General features: G+C 44.4%; 2 non-coding genes across 2 annotated transcripts; both read left to right on the top strand.

The window, feature by feature from the left end:
• Positions 1-5,365: 5,365 nt before the first annotated feature.
• LOC138361236 (5S ribosomal RNA) lies at positions 5,366-5,484 on the top strand. The gene has a single exon (XR_011226864.1). It is a non-coding gene; the product is annotated as a 5S ribosomal RNA (ribosomal RNA).
• An 8,032-nt stretch (positions 5,485-13,516) lies between these two features.
• LOC138361235 (5S ribosomal RNA) lies at positions 13,517-13,635 on the top strand. Its single transcript, XR_011226863.1, has one exon. It is a non-coding gene; the product is annotated as a 5S ribosomal RNA (ribosomal RNA).
• The last annotated feature ends 6,492 nt before the right edge of the window (positions 13,636-20,127 follow it).

Genomic DNA, 20,127 nt, shown 5'->3' with positions numbered 1-20,127 from the left:
TCTTGTTGTCACGTGCGGCGTTACCGGCGAGCTCCAGAACTTCGGCAGCGAGGTATTCCATGACGGCTGCCAGGTAGACAGGAGCGCCAGCACCGACGCGTTCGGCGTAGTTGCCCTTACGCAGCAGACGGTGAATTCTGCCCACGGGGAACTGAAGTCCGGCCCTGCTGGAGCGAGACTTTGACTTGCCCTTCACTTTGCCTCCCTTGCCGCGTCCTGACATTGCTGCTGCTGTTGTGGGTTTGTGGTGTTTTATGCCGCCCCGCAGATCGAGCTTCGTGTTATATACCCCGCTCAGGATCAAGGGAGCCCGCCACTGACCAATCAGCGCGCTCCGCCACGCGACCCGCTCTGAGCTGAGTCGCGAGCGGGATATAAAAGGAAAGCTCGCCTCGCGCAAAAGTTCATTATTGTATCGCAACGCCAGCCAGCACGAGCATCATCATGCCACCCAAGGCATCTGGAAAGGCTGCCAAGAAGGCCGGAAAGGCCCAGAAGGCCATTGCCAAGGGCGATAAGAAAAAGAGCGCAGGAGGAAGGAGAGCTACAGCATCTACATCTACAAAGTGCTGAAGCAGGTCCACCCCGACACTGGTATCTCTTCCAAAGCCATGTCGATCATGAACTCGTTCGTGAACGACATCTTCGAGCGCATCGCCGCCGAGGCTTCTCGCCTGGCCCACTACAACAAGCGTTCCACCATTACCAGTCGGGAGATCCAGACGGCTGTAAGGCTCCTGTTGCCCGGAGAACTGGCCAAGCACGCCGTCTCTGAGGGCACTAAGGCCGTCACCAAGTACACCTCCTCCAAGTAAACGGCTTACTTACTGCCCTGTGGTGGTGGCTTGGCCTCAAACCAACAAACTCGGCTCCATTGGAGCCACACTTTAATTTCTAAAGAGATTGTGAGTGTTAGACACCAATACTATTATAACAAAAACCTCTGTCACTGAAAGCAAATAGCTATAAAATGAGAATATTTATGAAACTGTCTGTGTGTGTTTCTCTCTCTCAGTGTCTGTCTGTCTGTCTGTCTGTCTGTCTGTCTGTCTGTCTGTCTGCCTGCCTGCCTGCCTGCCTGCCTGTCTGTCTGTCTGTCTTGTCTGTCTTGTCTGTCTGTCTGTGTGTCTCTCTCTCTCTCTCTCTCTCTCTCTCTCTCTCTCTCTCTCTCTCTCTCTCTCTCTCTCTCTCTCTCTCTCTCTCTCAACACATATAAGCACTCGGTATCTTTTTTCTAGAGATTAGAGATTCATTGTTATGTTCCACATTAGGATTACTATGCAGGCCACCCTCTTAGGTTTGAAAATGTCAAGAAAACGGTTAATTTAAAATGTCATCTCCTAACTTAACAGATTAAGCCAGAGGACCGAAAACAGAATAAAACAGGACTGGACAGTATATGTCACTTATACAAGCTGCTTTTATTTCTAGTACAGTATGACAATTTTTATTTTGGGGGGGGGGGGGGGGGGGGATCCTTGACAGTGCATAAGAGTGAAAAGCGACGGCGTTTTGTTTGTAAGAGAACAGGTTGTACTACAAATGACTTGATTTATTGATATCACATGTATGTATGACACCTAAATTATGCTAGGAATGTCTGAAATCTCCTTAGAAGGATATTTTGGCCCTGAGAAGGGCCGAGTTTGGTGTATACTAGGGTGGTCGATTTAGCTTATGCACGCTCTCCACGGATACGGCGAGCAAGCTGAATGTCCTTTGGCATGATGGTGACACGCTTGGCGTGGATGGCACAGAGGTTAGTGTCCTCGAAGAGACCGACCAGGTAAGCCTCGGATGCCTCCTGTAAAGCCATGACGGCAGACGACTGGAAGCGAAGATCGGTCTTGAAGTCCTGGGCAATCTCGCGCACCAGACGCTGGAAGGGAAGTTTCCTGATGAGCAACTCGGTGCTCTTCTGGTAACGACGGATCTCACGCAGGGCGACCGTTCCGGGCCTGTAACGGTGAGGCTTCTTCACACCCCCTGTGGCAGGAGCAGACTTGCGTGCTGCCTTGGTGGCCAGCTGCTTACGAGGAGCCTTGCCTCCCGTGGACTTGCGAGCAGTCTGCTTGGTGCGAGCCATGGTGAACAACTGTGGTTTGTGATGGCCGGCGCCGAAAAATTTTTGCTTATATACGCCGTCTCGAGGCGCTTGCTCGAGCGCCATTGGCTGCTCGACTCGCCTACGTCACCCCGTTGCCCCTCCCCTCCTTCCTCTGGCTGCAGCCAACAGGCGGCTCACCTCAATCACTATTATCGCTGATTTTGCTCTATTTTTTGGATTTGTGCAAAAGTCATTTCACAGGGACGTGAAACAGACGAGTAGGCAACTGCAGTTTTGAAAGCGTTGTGAGAAAGCCGTGTCTACTCGACCACAAGCGTAAAGTAAGGGCAGGCAGGAGTTGCAATGCTACTAGTACGTCCGCTTGATGGGATATAGTCGGGAAATCGTGCGGGCATTCGTCAATTCGATTCACACAACTTCAACACCATGACTGGACGCGGCAAGGGAGGCAAGGGACTCGGAAAGGGTGGCGCCAAGCGTCATCGTAAGGTGCTACGTGACAACATCCAGGGCATCACCAAGCCCGCTATTCGTCGCTTAGCTCGTCGTGGCGGCGTGAAGCGTATTTCGGGTCTCATCTACGAAGAGACCCGTGGCGTCCTGAAGGTGTTCCTCGAGAACGTCATCCGTGATGCTGTAACCTACACGGAACACGCCAAGAGGAAGACCGTCACTGCTATGGACGTGGTGTACGCTCTGAAGCGCCAGGGTCGTACCCTCTACGGATTCGGCGGATAAGAGCTTGGCTAATCCATCGATTCCACCCACCACCACCTCAAAACGGGACCTAATTAGGTCCCTATACTTTTTTACTGAAGGGCTTAATAGACGATAACATAAATTGTTTTGATATCAGCTAGCACATTGGGTCTTATGAAATCTATTTTTTATCCTCGCATGCTTAAAGGGACTCTGATTGGGGAGGGAGGGGGGGGGGGGGGGAGGTTTGTTACGTTATATACTAGCAGAGCAGGATCATTGGTGGGGGGTGAGGGGGAGAGAGAGAGAGAGAGAGAGAGAGATCTTTCCCAACTCTTCCTTTTTACATGAGTGAGCTACCCGTTTTATTCATTTTATCCTTCTCAGAGCTGTTTTGATAGTATCCAAATGATGGTAAATGAAAAGGGAGGACACGAATATCTACCCAGAATTCAGGACTGGCAATCGATATGCATGTTTGAGTGCGAATCTTTTTCTCTCTCAACTTAGGTATACGTTTATGTCGTACCTAAAAGCGAGAACCACACTATTGGGACAAGTATGCAAGGCCCAATTTTCCTAACAAGCACAGTTAATTTTGTTATTTTCGAACATTTCTTTCCAAATTGGTTTATCCAATTAACAGTATTATATTAAGATCATGAATTGCTGGGTTAGGTTAGGTTAGGTTAGGTTAGGTTAGGTTAGGTTAGGTTAGGTTAGCTTAGGTTAGGTTAGGTTAGGTTAGGTTAGCTTAGCTTAGCTTGGGTTAGCTTAGGTTAGGTTAGGTTAGCTTAGCTTGGGTTAGCATAGGTTAGGTTAGGTTTGATTACATTTCTATGTTAGATTTAACTCAAATTCAAAACAATTGCAGTCATTCGGCTTGTTAGTCAACTTGCCTCTAATAGGGGCAATTTGTCTAACAAGACTATTTAGTTTTGTGTGCATATATATATATATATATATATATATATATATATATATATATATATATATATATATATATATTATATATATTATATATATATATATATATATATATATATATATATATATATATATATATATATATATATATATATATATATATTATAGCTTCAAGACTCCGAACCAATATAGAAGCATCAAGAGGAAGTGCTTGTGTTATGGGCCAATAGGCCTTCTGCAGTTACTTCCATTCTTATGTTTTTATTCCCATTGGTTCGTGTTTTATCTTGTGTAAATGTCAATCACCTTACCCAAAACTTTGGTACCATATCACCTCACCCATGTGTATATATAAATATATATATATATATATATATATATATATATATATATATATATATATATATATATATATATATATATATATATATATAATATACAGAGTAAATCTACCCCAAAAGTAATGATTTATTTGTCTACAAAACTAAACTCTTTTTGGAATCATATGAGGCCCCTCCACTGAGGGGGGAGGCCTGGATGTTTATTGTCATGTGTATTCATGCTGCTTGCATGTCATCGTTTATTTTGCCTTTGTTGTTTTCTTGACAGCTTTCTTTGCCTTGGGTGGTTTGGGAGATTTTGAAGCTCTCTTTATTTTGGGCTTTTTGTTCCCAACAACAAGCTGCTGCTGCTGCTTCTTTTTCAAGGCTGTAGGTGGTTTGTTGCTTGTGGCGGCTTTCTTGGGAGTTACCACGGCCTTCTTTGCTGCTGTAGATGGTTTCTTGGTTGTGGTGGCTTTCTTGGGAGTTAGAACGGCCCTCTTCTCTGCTACGGCCAGCTTGAATGATCCACTAGCTCCACTTCCCTTGGTCTGAACAAGAATGCCGTCAGCCACTGCTTTCTTGAGAAATCTTCGGATGTAAATGGCGATCTTGGCAGCCTCGACTTTGTTGTTGGCAACAACGTACTTCTTGATTGCTTGTAGAGACGAGCCCTTACGGTCTTTGAGTGCTGCGACCGCGGCTAGAACCATTTGACTAGTTTTCGGGTGAGCAACCTGGACGCGAGGTTTCCTGGTGGTGGCCACCACAGCAGCAGCCGCAGCCTTCTTGGTAGGCTTTGCTTCTACCATGATGATGATGAGATAACCAAGGTGATGAGAGACGCTCAGACAGTCACGGGGGAATGATGCTGCCGCCGCTTGAGCCGAACCTATTTATGTGCCGGCACGGTACAGAAGCTGCAACCTGGCAACTCGTCCACCAATCACAACGGTTGGTTTTACGGCTCCGAAACCTGGATCCCATATCTTCTCTAAAATAGAAGCATTTGTTCATGTTCTTTGTAAAAGTATCATAAAGCAGGACAGATGAGACAAATATCATAAAAACTGAAGAGCAGATGAGCACACACATGTATGTATTACAAAAGAAAATCCACAAATTCATTAGAAATTGGCAGGGCAGGCTGAGGAAGTAGGTAGATGTAAAATGTCTGTAAATGGCGAAAGAACATAAACCCAAGACTGAATAAACGATGTTAAATATCCATGCCAAGGAGACAAAAATATGTTAGGATACAATTACCATTAAGACACCACAAGAAGGTCCGTATCCTGCCGTGATGACTAAAAAGAGTTGGTTATTAGCCACAATGTGTAGGCAGTCTCATGCCAACGGCCATACCACGTTGAGAACACCGCTTCTCGTCCGATCAGCGAAGTTAAGCAACGTTGGGTTTGGTTAGTACTTGGATGGGTGACCGCCTGGGAACACCAAATGCTGTTGGCAATAATGTTTTTTGTTTTGTTTTGTTTTGTTTCGTTTGTTTTTGTTTGAATGGCTGGCTCCACGGGAAATTCACGGAGTTGTGTGGAATAAGGCCTGGTAAAATGAATTAATATGTATGTCATGTTTAAAACAAACTCGCTTAATATAGTGTGTGAGGCTTTATACAAAAACAAACAACCAAAACAAAACATGTTGTTTTATATATATATATATAATATATATATATATATATATATATATATATATATATATATATATATATATATATATATATATATATATATATATATATAGCTTAATCCGGGTTTGAACTCGCAACTCCAAGAATACGCATCACTTATATACACTTTACCACTGGACCACAGCTGCAGGACACAAGCTTGATGCTGAGGTATCAATTTAATGACGTAAATGCCATTTCCACAAATAAATGATAATTTAAAAGTATTTGTATGTACAAATCTTTTCTGTTTAAAAGGCTACAATATCAGTTACATATATAATTTGTGTTAATGTTTCTATACCCACAGGAAGGCATGTTTTTGCTTATATGTAAGGGGTACGGAGAAGGAATCCACAGACCATCAGTCCCCTTCCCCCCCCCCCCCCCCTCCCACCTACTACCACCACCACCACCACCACCACCACCACTACTCACCACCACCACCACTACTCACCACCAATCACCACCACCACCAATCACCACCAATCACCACCAATCACCACCACCACACCTAACCGAAAACCCCCTAACACATCAACCCTCCCCCCAATCAACAGGCGAAATAATAACCCTCAAATGCCTGCCTGCCTGCCAGCCAGCCAATACTAACGGTCTTCTCAGAAAGAAAATCTCTTTGTATCTGTATTACTTGATGAAATGTATGATTCTAATAATGAAAATAAATTTTGATGTCGGTTGTATGAGCATAATGACCAATATGCACATGATATGAATGAATTAAATAGTGTAGTTTTAAGTAATTAGGTTGTAGACACATTAAGCGGATATGATATTTGACGCGTCCAGAACTGGTGATTTTTGGTTTAGTTTTAAATGCACCACCACCATTGCTTCCCCAGAGCCTAATTAAGGACCGGTAAAAGGAGTCAATATGTATGTCATCTATAAAACCAAAGAATGAATAAAAACACACACACACACACACCTACATAATAGTATTAGGAAGATTGTATGGCAAAAAAAAAAAGTACTCCCATTGGGTCGTTTGAACTCGCGACTTCCAAAACACCAGCCACACACCTTACCACCCAGCCACCATAGAGTTGGTATAATTGTGCAACTTTAGTTATAAAAGTAAAGTTCTTATTGTCTCAAATCTTATTGTCTGTTCTATGAAAAGGCATGATGTAAATTATGTATTTTTTGAATGATTGAATTGTAGGCACATTAAGCGGATTCGATATTTGATATATCCAGAAAAGGTGATTTCTGTTCAGTTTTAAAATGCATCACTGTTAACGCTAAAGGACTGGTAAAACGACTCGATGTTTGTCATTTTTAAAATAAACACTAAAACTAGGCCCTTAACATATATAATGTTTGAATATAAATTGAATGCATATAAATACAAAGTGGGAGTGGCTGGCTGGCTGGCTGGCTGGCTGGCTGGCTGGCTGGCTGGCTGGCTGGCTGGCTGGCTGGCTGCTGCCTGCCTGCCTGCCTGCCTGCCTGCCTGCCTGGCTGGCTGGCTGGCTGGCCGCCCGCCCGCCCGCCCGCCTGCCCGCCCGCCTGCTTGCCTTGCCTTGCCTTGCCTGTCCTGTCCTGTCCTGTTCTGTTATTGCCTTGCCTTGCCTTGCCTTGCCTTGCCTTGCCTTGCCTTGCCCTGCCTTGCCCTGCCCTGCCCTGCCTTGGCTGCAGCTGGCTGGCTGGCCGTAAATCAACTCTTAACAACACCATACCACACCACACCATCACTCATCACCCATCACCCACCACCGGCCCCAGTCTCCCAGCCTCTCTTATATACCCGAGCAGGCCCTTTAAATTATTTGAATTGTTGCACTTCGGCCAATGGCAGGCACGATCGCTGCTGCTCAAACATATTCTGGTTCACAAGTATTAATATATATATATATATATATATATATATATATATATATATATATATATATATATATATATATATATATATATATATATATATATATATATTCATGAAACACATTAAAACCTTGATCATTTATTCATTCATTACGTCTAGTGAAGAATTGCTTTTGTTCATTTGTATGATTAAAAATTAATAGAATATGAATTCCTCGCTTAAAGTAAAATATAAAATATATATTGGATTTATATGATTGGTTAATATTCCAAGTGATGCTGAATATCCCCTATAATTTTGTTTTGTTTGTTTGTTTGTTATGTACACATTCCAAATGAAATCAATATAAATGTTATTATTAATGTTTGAAAGTTGATTGTCTACTTGAATCTCTCTATTAAAGTGTGTGTGGCTCCGGATGGAGCCTGGTTATGGTATTTGTCGTGGTGGGTGGCAGAAGTGCTTACTTCTTCTCTGTCTTCTTTGGCAAAAGAACTGCCTGAATGTTTGGAAGAACACCTCCCTGTGCAATGGTTACGCCAGACAGAAGTTTGTTGAGTTCTTCGTCGTTGCGGATGGCCAACTGCAAGTGACGTGGGATGATACGGGTCTTCTTGTTGTCACGTGCGGCGTTACCGGCGAGCTCCAGAACTTCGGCAGCGAGGTATTCCATGACGGCTGCCAGGTAGACAGGAGCGCCAGCACCGACGCGTTCGGCGTAGTTGCCCTTACGCAGCAGACGGTGAATTCTGCCCACGGGGAACTGAAGTCCGGCCCTGCTGGAGCGAGACTTTGACTTGCCCTTCACTTTGCCTCCCTTGCCGCGTCCTGACATTGCTGCTGCTGTTGTGGGTTTGTGGTGTTTTATGCCGCCCCGCAGATCGAGCTTCGTGTTATATACCCCGCTCAGGATCAAGGGAGCCCGCCACTGACCAATCAGCGCGCTCCGCCACGCGACCCGCTCTGAGCTGAGTCGCGAGCGGGATATAAAAGGAAAGCTCGCCTCGCGCAAAAGTTCATTATTGTATCGCAACGCCAGCCAGCACGAGCATCATCATGCCACCCAAGGCATCTGGAAAGGCTGCCAAGAAGGCCGGAAAGGCCCAGAAGGCCATTGCCAAGGGCGATAAGAAAAAGAAGCGCAGGAGGAAGGAGAGCTACAGCATCTACATCTACAAAGTGCTGAAGCAGGTCCACCCCGACACTGGTATCTCTTCCAAAGCCATGTCGATCATGAACTCGTTCGTGAACGACATCTTCGAGCGCATCGCCGCCGAGGCTTCTCGCCTGGCCCACTACAACAAGCGTTCCACCATTACCAGTCGGGAGATCCAGACGGCTGTAAGGCTCCTGTTGCCCGGAGAACTGGCCAAGCACGCCGTCTCTGAGGGCACTAAGGCCGTCACCAAGTACACCTCCTCCAAGTAAACGGCTTACTTACTGCCCTGTGGTGGTGGCTTGGCCTCAAACCAACAAACTCGGCTCCATTGGAGCCACACTTTAATTTCTAAAGAGATTGTGAGTGTTAGACACCAATACTATTATAACAAAAACCTCTGTCACTGAAAGCAAATAGCTATAAAATGAGAATATTTATGAAACTGTCTGTGTGTGTTTCTCTCTCTCAGTGTCTGTCTGTCTGTCTGTCTGTCTGTCTGTCTGTCTGTCTGTCTGCCTGCCTGCCTGCCTGCCTGCCTGTCTGTCTGTCTGTCTTGTCTGTCTTGTCTGTCTGTCTGTGTGTCTCTCTCTCCTCTCTCTCTCTCTCTCTCTCTCTCTCTCTCTCTCTCTCTCTCTCTCTCTCTCAACACATATAAGCACTCGGTATCTTTTTTCTAGAGATTAGAGATTCATTGTTATGTTCCACATTAGGATTACTATGCAGGCCACCCTCTTAGGTTTGAAAATGTCAAGAAAACGGTTAATTTAAAATGTCATCTCCTAACTTAACAGATTAAGCCAGAGGACCGAAAACAGAATAAAACAGGACTGGACAGTATATGTCACTTATACAAGCTGCTTTTATTTCTAGTACAGTATGACAATTTTTATTTTGGGGGGGGGGGGGGGGGGGGTGATCCTTGACAGTGCATAAGAGTGAAAAGCGACGGCGTTTTGTTTGTAAGAGAACAGGTTGTACTACAAATGACTTGATTTATTGATATCACATGTATGTATGACACCTAAATTATGCTAGGAATGTCTGAAATCTCCTTAGAAGGATATTTTGGCCCTGAGAAGGGCCGAGTTTGGTGTATACTAGGGTGGTCGATTTAGCTTATGCACGCTCTCCACGGATACGGCGAGCAAGCTGAATGTCCTTTGGCATGATGGTGACACGCTTGGCGTGGATGGCACAGAGGTTAGTGTCCTCGAAGAGACCGACCAGGTAAGCCTCGGATGCCTCCTGTAAAGCCATGACGGCAGACGACTGGAAGCGAAGATCGGTCTTGAAGTCCTGGGCAATCTCGCGCACCAGACGCTGGAAGGGAAGTTTCCTGATGAGCAACTCGGTGCTCTTCTGGTAACGACGGATCTCACGCAGGGCGACCGTTCCGGGCCTGTAACGGTGAGGCTTCTTCACACCCCCTGTGGCAGGAGCAGACTTGCGTGCTGCCTTGGTGGCCAGCTGCTTACGAGGAGCCTTGCCTCCCGTGGACTTGCGAGCAGTCTGCTTGGTGCGAGCCATGGTGAACAACTGTGGTTTGTGATGGCCGGCGCCGAAAAATTTTTGCTTATATACGCCGTCTCGAGGCGCTTGCTCGAGCGCCATTGGCTGCTCGACTCGCCTACGTCACCCCGTTGCCCCTCCCCTCCTTCCTCTGGCTGCAGCCAACAGGCGGCTCACCTCAATCACTATTATCGCTGATTTTGCTCTATTTTTTGGATTTGTGCAAAAGTCATTTCACAGGGACGTGAAACAGACGAGTAGGCAACTGCAGTTTTGAAAGCGTTGTGAGAAAGCCGTGTCTACTCGACCACAAGCGTAAAGTAAGGGCAGGCAGGAGTTGCAATGCTACTAGTACGTCCGCTTGATGGGATATAGTCGGGAAATCGTGCGGGCATTCGTCAATTCGATTCACACAACTTCAACACCATGACTGGACGCGGCAAGGGAGGCAAGGGACTCGGAAAGGGTGGCGCCAAGCGTCATCGTAAGGTGCTACGTGACAACATCCAGGGCATCACCAAGCCCGCTATTCGTCGCTTAGCTCGTCGTGGCGGCGTGAAGCGTATTTCGGGTCTCATCTACGAAGAGACCCGTGGCGTCCTGAAGGTGTTCCTCGAGAACGTCATCCGTGATGCTGTAACCTACACGGAACACGCCAAGAGGAAGACCGTCACTGCTATGGACGTGGTGTACGCTCTGAAGCGCCAGGGTCGTACCCTCTACGGATTCGGCGGATAAGAGCTTGGCTAATCCATCGATTCCACCCACCACCACCTCAAAACGGGACCTAATTAGGTCCCTATACTTTTTTACTGAAGGGCTTAATAGACGATAACATAAATTGTTTTGATATCAGCTAGCACATTGGGTCTTATGAAATCTATTTTTTATCCTCGCATGCTTAAAGGGACTCTGATTGGGGAGGGAGGGGGGGGGGGGAAGGTTTGTTACGTTATATACTAGCAGAGCAGGATCATTGGTGGGGGGTGAGGGGGAGAGAGAGAGAGAGAGAGAGAGAGATCTTTCCCAACTCTTCCTTTTTACATGAGTGAGCTACCCGTTTTATTCATTTTATCCTTCTCAGAGCTGTTTTGATAGTATCCAAATGATGGTAAATGAAAAGGGAGGACACGAATATCTACCCAGAATTCAGGACTGGCAATCGATATGCATGTTTGAGTGCGAATCTTTTTCTCTCTCAACTTAGGTATACGTTTATGTCGTACCTAAAAGCGAGAACCACACTATTGGGACAAGTATGCAAGGCCCAATTTTCCTAACAAGCACAGTTAATTTTGTTATTTTCGAACATTTCTTTCCAAATTGGTTTATCCAATTAACAGTATTATATTAAGATCATGAATTGCTGGGTTAGGTTAGGTTAGGTTAGGTTAGGTTAGGTTAGGTTAGGTTAGGTTAGCTTAGGTTAGGTTAGGTTAGGTTAGGTTAGCTTAGCTTAGCTTGGGTTAGCTTAGGTTAGGTTAGGTTAGCTTAGCTTGGGTTAGCATAGGTTAGGTTAGGTTTGATTACATTTCTATGTTAGATTTAACTCAAATTCAAAACAATTGCAGTCATTCGGCTTGTTAGTCAACTTGCCTCTAATAGGGGCAATTTGTCTAACAAGACTATTTAGTTTTGTGTGCATATATATATATATATATATATATATATATATATATATATATATATATATATATATATATATATATATATATATATATATATATATATATATATATATATATATATATATATATATATATATATATATATATATATATATATATATATATTATAGCTTCAAGACTCCGAACCAATATAGAAGCATCAAGAGGAAGTGCTTGTGTTATGGGCCAATAGGCCTTCTGCAGTTACTTCCATTCTTATGTTTTTATTCCCATTGGTTCGTGTTTTATCTTGTGTAAATGTCAATCACCTTACCCAAAACTTTGGTACCATATCACCTCACCCATGTGTATATATAAATATATATATATATATATATATATATATATATATATATATATATATATATATATATATATATATATATATATATATATATACAGAGTAAATCTACCCCAAAAGTAATGATTTATTTGTCTACAAAACTAAACTCTTTTTGGAATCATATGAGGCCCCTCCACTGAGGGGGGAGGCCTGGATGTTTATTGTCATGTGTATTCATGCTGCTTGCATGTCATCGTTTATTTTGCCTTTGTTGTTTTCTTGACAGCTTTCTTTGCCTTGGGTGGTTTGGGAGATTTTGAAGCTCTCTTTATTTTGGGCTTTTTGTTCCCAACAACAAGCTGCTGCTGCTGCTTCTTTTTCAAGGCTGTAGGTGGTTTGTTGCTTGTGGCGGCTTTCTTGGGAGTTACCACGGCCTTCTTTGCTGCTGTAGATGGTTTCTTGGTTGTGGTGGCTTTCTTGGGAGTTAGAACGGCCCTCTTCTCTGCTACGGCCAGCTTGAATGATCCACTAGCTCCACTTCCCTTGGTCTGAACAAGAATGCCGTCAGCCACTGCTTTCTTGAGAAATCTTCGGATGTAAATGGCGATCTTGGCAGCCTCGACTTTGTTGTTGGCAACAACGTACTTCTTGATTGCTTGTAGAGACGAGCCCTTACGGTCTTTGAGTGCTGCGACCGCGGCTAGAACCATTTGACTAGTTTTCGGGTGAGCAACCTGGACGCGAGGTTTCCTGGTGGTGGCCACCACAGCAGCAGCCGCAGCCTTCTTGGTAGGCTTTGCTTCTACCATGATGATGATGAGATAACCAAGGTGATGAGAGACGCTCAGACAGTCACGGGGGAATGATGCTGCCGCCGCTTGAGCCGAACCTATTTATGTGCCGGCACGGTACAGAAGCTGCAACCTGGCAACTCGTCCACCAATCACAACGGTTGGTTTTACGGCTCCGAAACCTGGATCCCATATCTTCTCTAAAATAGAAGCATTTGTTCATGTTCTTTGTAAAAGTATCATAAAGCAGGACAGATGAGACAAATATCATAAAAACTGAAGAGCAGATGAGCACACACATGTATGTATTACAAAAGAAAATCCACAAATTCATTAGAAATTGGCAGGGCAGGCTGAGGAAGTAGGTAGATGTAAAATGTCTGTAAATGGCGAAAGAACATAAACCCAAGACTGAATAAACGATGTTAAATATCCATGCCAAGGAGACAAAAATATGTTAGGATACAATTACCATTAAGACACCACAAGAAGGTCCGTATCCTGCCGTGATGACTAAAAAGAGTTGGTTATTAGCCACAATGTGTAGGCAGTCTCATGCCAACGGCCATACCACGTTGAGAACACCGCTTCTCGTCCGATCAGCGAAGTTAAGCAACGTTGGGTTTGGTTAGTACTTGGATGGGTGACCGCCTGGGAACACCAAATGCTGTTGGCAATAATGTTTTTTGTTTTGTTTTGTTTTGTTTCGTTTGTTTTTGTTTGAATGGCTGGCTCCACGGGAAATTCACGGAGTTGTGTGGAATAAGGCCTGGTAAAATGAATTAATATGTATGTCATGTTTAAAACAAACTCGCTTAATATAGTGTGTGAGGCTTTATACAAAAACAAACAACCAAAACAAAACATGTTGTTTTATATATATATATATATATATATATATATATATATATATATATATATATATATATATATATATATATATATATATATATATATATATAATATATAGCTTAATCCGGGTTTGAACTCGCAACTCCAAGAATACGCATCACTTATATACACTTTACCACTGGACCACAGCTGCAGGACACAAGCTTGATGCTGAGGTATCAATTTAATGACGTAAATGCCATTTCCACAAATAAATGATAATTTAAAAGTATTTGTATGTACAAATCTTTTCTGTTTAAAAGGCTACAATATCAGTTACATATATAATTTGTGTTAATGTTTCTATACCCACAGGAAGGCATGTTTTTGCTTATATGTAAGGGGTACGGAGAAGGAATCCACAGACCATCAGTCCCCTTCCCCCCCCCCCCCCCCCTCCCACCTACTACCACCACCACCACCACCACCACCACCACTACTCACCACCACCACCACTACTCACCACCAATCACCACCACCACCAATCACCACCAATCACCACCAATCACCACCACCACACCTAACCGAAAACCCCCTAACACATCAACCCTCCCCCCAATCAACAGGCGAAATAATAACCCTCAAATGCCTGCCTGCCTGCCAGCCAGCCAATACTAACGGTCTTCTCAGAAAGAAAATCTCTTTGTATCTGTATTACTTGATGAAATGTATGATTCTAATAATGAAAATAAATTTTGATGTCGGTTGTATGAGCATAATGACCAATATGCACATGATATGAATGAATTAAATAGTGTAGTTTTAAGTAATTAGGTTGTAGACACATTAAGCGGATATGATATTTGACGCGTCCAGAACTGGTGATTTTTGGTTTAGTTTTAAATGCACCACCACCATTGCTTCCCCAGAGCCTAATTAAGGACCGGTAAAAGGAGTCAATATGTATGTCATCTATAAAACCAAAGAATGAATAAAACACACACACACACACACACCTACATAATAGTATTAGGAAGATTGTATGGCAAAAAAAAAAAGTACTCCCATTGGGTCGTTTGAACTCGCGACTTCCAAAACACCAGCCACACACCTTACCACCCAGCCACCATAGAGTTGGTATAATTGTGCAACTTTAGTTATAAAAGTAAAGTTCTTATTGTCTCAAATCTTATTGTCTGTTCTATGAAAAGGCATGATGTAAATTATGTATTTTTTGAATGATTGAATTGTAGGCACATTAAGCGGATTCGATATTTGATATATCCAGAAAAGGTGATTTCTGTTCAGTTTTAAAATGCATCACTGTTAACGCTAAAGGACTGGTAAAACGACTCGATGTTTGTCATTTTTAAAATAAACACTAAAACTAGGCCCTTAACATATATAATGTTTGAATATAAATTGAATGCATATAAATACAAAGTGGGAGTGGCTGGCTGGCTGGCTGGCTGGCTGGGGCTGGCTGGCTGGCTGGCTGGCTGGCTGGCTGGCTGGCTGCTGCCTGCCTGCCTGCCTGCCTGCCTGCCTGCCTGGCTGGCTGGCTGGCTGGCCGCCCGCCCGCCCGCCCGCCTGCCCGCCCGCCTGCTTGCCTTGCCTTGCCTTGCCTGTCCTGTCCTGTCCTGTTCTGTTATTGCCTTGCCTTGCCTTGCCTTGCCTTGCCTTGCCTTGCCTTGCCCTGCCTTGCCCTGCCCTGCCCTGCCTTGGCTGCAGCTGGCTGGCTGGCCGTAAATCAACTCTTAACAACACCATACCACACCACACCATCACTCATCACCCATCACCCACCACCGGCCCCAGTCTCCCAGCCTCTCTTATATACCCGAGCAGGCCCTTTAAATTATTTGAATTGTTGCACTTCGGCCAATGGCAGGCACGATCGCTGCTGCTCAAACATATTCTGGTTCACAAGTATTAATATATATATATATATATATATATATATATATATATATATATATATATATATATATATATATATATATATATATATATATATATATATATATATATTCATGAAACACATTAAAACCTTGATCATTTATTCATTCATTACGTCTAGTGAAGAATTGCTTTTGTTCATTTGTATGATTAAAAATTAATAGAATATGAATTCCTCGCTTAAAGTAAAATATAAAATATATATTGGATTTATATGATTGGTTAATATTCCAAGTGATGCTGAATATCCCCTATAATTTTGTTTTGTTTGTTTGTTTGTTATGTACACATTCCAAATGAAATCAATATAAATGTTATTATTAATGTTTGAAAGTTGATTGTCTACTTGAATCTCTCTATTAAAGTGTGTGTGGCTCCGGATGGAGCCTGGTTATGGTATTTGTCGTGGTGGGTGGCAGAAGTGCTTACTTCTTCTCTGTCTTCTTTGGCAAAAGAACTGCCTGAATGTTTGGAAGAACACCTCCCTGTGCAATGGTTACGCCAGACAGAAGTTTGTTGAGTTCTTCGTCGTTGCGGATGGCCAACTGCAAGTGACGTGGGATGATACGGGTCTTCTTGTTGTCACGTGCGGCGTTACCGGCGAGCTCCAGAACTTCGGCAGCGAGGTATTCCATGACGGCTGCCAGGTAGACAGGAGCGCCAGCACCGACGCGTTCGGCGTAGTTGCCCTTACGCAGCAGACGGTGAATTCTGCCCACGGGGAACTGAAGTCCGGCCCTGCTGGAGCGAGACTTTGACTTGCCCTTCACTTTGCCTCCCTTGCCGCGTCCTGACATTGCTGCTGCTGTTGTGGGTTTGTGGTGTTTTATGCCGCCCCGCAGATCGAGCTTCGTGTTATATACCCCGCTCAGGATCAAGGGAGCCCGCCACTGACCAATCAGCGCGCTCCGCCACGCGACCCGCTCTGAGCTGAGTCGCGAGCGGGATATAAAAGGAAAGCTCGCCTCGCGCAAAAGTTCATTATTGTATCGCAACGCCAGCCAGCACGAGCATCATCATGCCACCCAAGGCATCTGGAAAGGCTGCCAAGAAGGCCGGAAAGGCCCAGAAGGCCATTGCCAAGGGCGATAAGAAAAAGAAGCGCAGGAGGAAGGAGAGCTACAGCATCTACATCTACAAAGTGCTGAAGCAGGTCCACCCCGACACTGGTATCTCTTCCAAAGCCATGTCGATCATGAACTCGTTCGTGAACGACATCTTCGAGCGCATCGCCGCCGAGGCTTCTCGCCTGGCCCACTACAACAAGCGTTCCACCATTACCAGTCGGGAGATCCAGACGGCTGTAAGGCTCCTGTTGCCCGGAGAACTGGCCAAGCACGCCGTCTCTGAGGGCACTAAGGCCGTCACCAAGTACACCTCCTCCAAGTAAACGGCTTACTTACTGCCCTGTGGTGGTGGCTTGGCCTCAAACCAACAAACTCGGCTCCATTGGAGCCACACTTTAATTTCTAAAGAGATTGTGAGTGTTAGACACCAATACTATTATAACAAAAACCTCTGTCACTGAAAGCAAATAGCTATAAAATGAGAATATTTATGAAACTGTCTGTGTGTGTTTCTCTCTCTCAGTGTCTGTCTGTCTGTCTGTCTGTCTGTCTGTCTGTCTGTCTGTCTGCCTGCCTGCCTGCCTGCCTGCCTGTCTGTCTGTCTGTCTTGTCTGTCTTGTCTGTCTGTCTGTGTGTCTCTCTCTCTCTCTCTCTCTCTCTCTCTCTCTCTCTCTCTCTCTCTCTCTCTCTCTCTCTCTCAACACATATAAGCACTCGGTATCTTTTTTCTAGAGATTAGAGATTCATTGTTATGTTCCACATTAGGATTACTATGCAGGCCACCCTCTTAGGTTTGAAAATGTCAAGAAAACGGTTAATTTAAAATGTCATCTCCTAACTTAACAGATTAAGCCAGAGGACCGAAAACAGAATAAAACAGGACTGGACAGTATATGTCACTTATACAAGCTGCTTTTATTTCTAGTACAGTATGACAATTTTTATTTTGGGGGGGGGGGGGGGGGGTGATCCTTGACAGTGCATAAGAGTGAAAAGCGACGGCGTTTTGTTTGTAAGAGAACAGGTTGTACTACAAATGACTTGATTTATTGATATCACATGTATGTATGACACCTAAATTATGCTAGGAATGTCTGAAATCTCCTTAGAAGGATATTTTGGCCCTGAGAAGGGCCGAGTTTGGTGTATACTAGGGTGGTCGATTTAGCTTATGCACGCTCTCCACGGATACGGCGAGCAAGCTGAATGTCCTTTGGCATGATGGTGACACGCTTGGCGTGGATGGCACAGAGGTTAGTGTCCTCGAAGAGACCGACCAGGTAAGCCTCGGATGCCTCCTGTAAAGCCATGACGGCAGACGACTGGAAGCGAAGATCGGTCTTGAAGTCCTGGGCAATCTCGCGCACCAGACGCTGGAAGGGAAGTTTCCTGATGAGCAACTCGGTGCTCTTCTGGTAACGACGGATCTCACGCAGGGCGACCGTTCCGGGCCTGTAACGGTGAGGCTTCTTCACACCCCCTGTGGCAGGAGCAGACTTGCGTGCTGCCTTGGTGGCCAGCTGCTTACGAGGAGCCTTGCCTCCCGTGGACTTGCGAGCAGTCTGCTTGGTGCGAGCCATGGTGAACAACTGTGGTTTGTGATGGCCGGCGCCGAAAAATTTTTGCTTATATACGCCGTCTCGAGGCGCTTGCTCGAGCGCCATTGGCTGCTCGACTCGCCTACGTCACCCCGTTGCCCCTCCCCTCCTTCCTCTGGCTGCAGCCAACAGGCGGCTCACCTCAATCACTATTATCGCTGATTTTGCTCTATTTTTTGGATTTGTGCAAAAGTCATTTCACAGGGACGTGAAACAGACGAGTAGGCAACTGCAGTTTTGAAAGCGTTGTGAGAAAGCCGTGTCTACTCGACCACAAGCGTAAAGTAAGGGCAGGCAGGAGTTGCAATGCTACTAGTACGTCCGCTTGATGGGATATAGTCGGGAAATCGTGCGGGCATTCGTCAATTCGATTCACACAACTTCAACACCATGACTGGACGCGGCAAGGGAGGCAAGGGACTCGGAAAGGGTGGCGCCAAGCGTCATCGTAAGGTGCTACGTGACAACATCCAGGGCATCACCAAGCCCGCTATTCGTCGCTTAGCTCGTCGTGGCGGCGTGAAGCGTATTTCGGGTCTCATCTACGAAGAGACCCGTGGCGTCCTGAAGGTGTTCCTCGAGAACGTCATCCGTGATGCTGTAACCTACACGGAACACGCCAAGAGGAAGACCGTCACTGCTATGGACGTGGTGTACGCTCTGAAGCGCCAGGGTCGTACCCTCTACGGATTCGGCGGATAAGAGCTTGGCTAATCCATCGATTCCACCCACCACCACCTCAAAACGGGACCTAATTAGGTCCCTATACTTTTTTACTGAAGGGCTTAATAGACGATAACATAAATTGTTTTGATATCAGCTAGCACATTGGGTCTTATGAAATCTATTTTTTATCCTCGCATGCTTAAAGGGACTCTGATTGGGGAGGGAGGGGGGGGGGGGAAGGTTTGTTACGTTATATACTAGCAGAGCAGGATCATTGGTGGGGGGTGAGGGGAGAGAGAGAGAGAGAGAGAGAGATCTTTCCCAACTCTTCCTTTTTACATGAGTGAGCTACCCGTTTTATTCATTTTATCCTTCTCAGAGCTGTTTTGATAGTATCCAAATGATGGTAAATGAAAAGGGAGGACACGAATATCTACCCAGAATTCAGGACTGGCAATCGATATGCATGTTTGAGTGCGAATCTTTTTCTCTCTCAACTTAGGTATACGTTTATGTCGTACCTAAAAGCGAGAACCACACTATTGGGACAAGTATGCAAGGCCCAATTTTCCTAACAAGCACAGTTAATTTTGTTATTTTCGAACATTTCTTTCCAAATTGGTTTATCCAATTAACAGTATTATATTAAGATCATGAATTGCTGGGTTAGGTTAGGTTAGGTTAGGTTAGGTTAGGTTAGGTTAGGTTAGGTTAGCTTAGGTTAGGTTAGGTTAGGTTAGGTTAGCTTAGCTTAGCTTGGGTTAGCTTAGGTTAGGTTAGGTTAGCTTAGCTTGGGTTAGCATAGGTTAGGTTAGGTTTGATTACATTTCTATGTTAGATTTAACTCAAATTCAAAACAATTGCAGTCATTCGGCTTGTTAGTCAACTTGCCTCTAATAGGGGCAATTTGTCTAACAAGACTATTTAGTTTTGTGTGCATATATATATATATATATATATATATATATATATATATATATATATATATATATATATATATATTATATATATATATATATATATATATATATATATATATATATATAT

Source organism: Procambarus clarkii, unplaced genomic scaffold, assembly GCF_040958095.1.
Source record: "Procambarus clarkii isolate CNS0578487 unplaced genomic scaffold, FALCON_Pclarkii_2.0 HiC_scaffold_267, whole genome shotgun sequence".
In the NCBI taxonomy this organism is placed as follows: domain Eukaryota; kingdom Metazoa; phylum Arthropoda; class Malacostraca; order Decapoda; family Cambaridae; genus Procambarus; species Procambarus clarkii.
The sequence above is the reverse complement of the archived record's forward strand: the minus strand, read 5'-3'. Positions and strand labels throughout refer to the sequence as shown.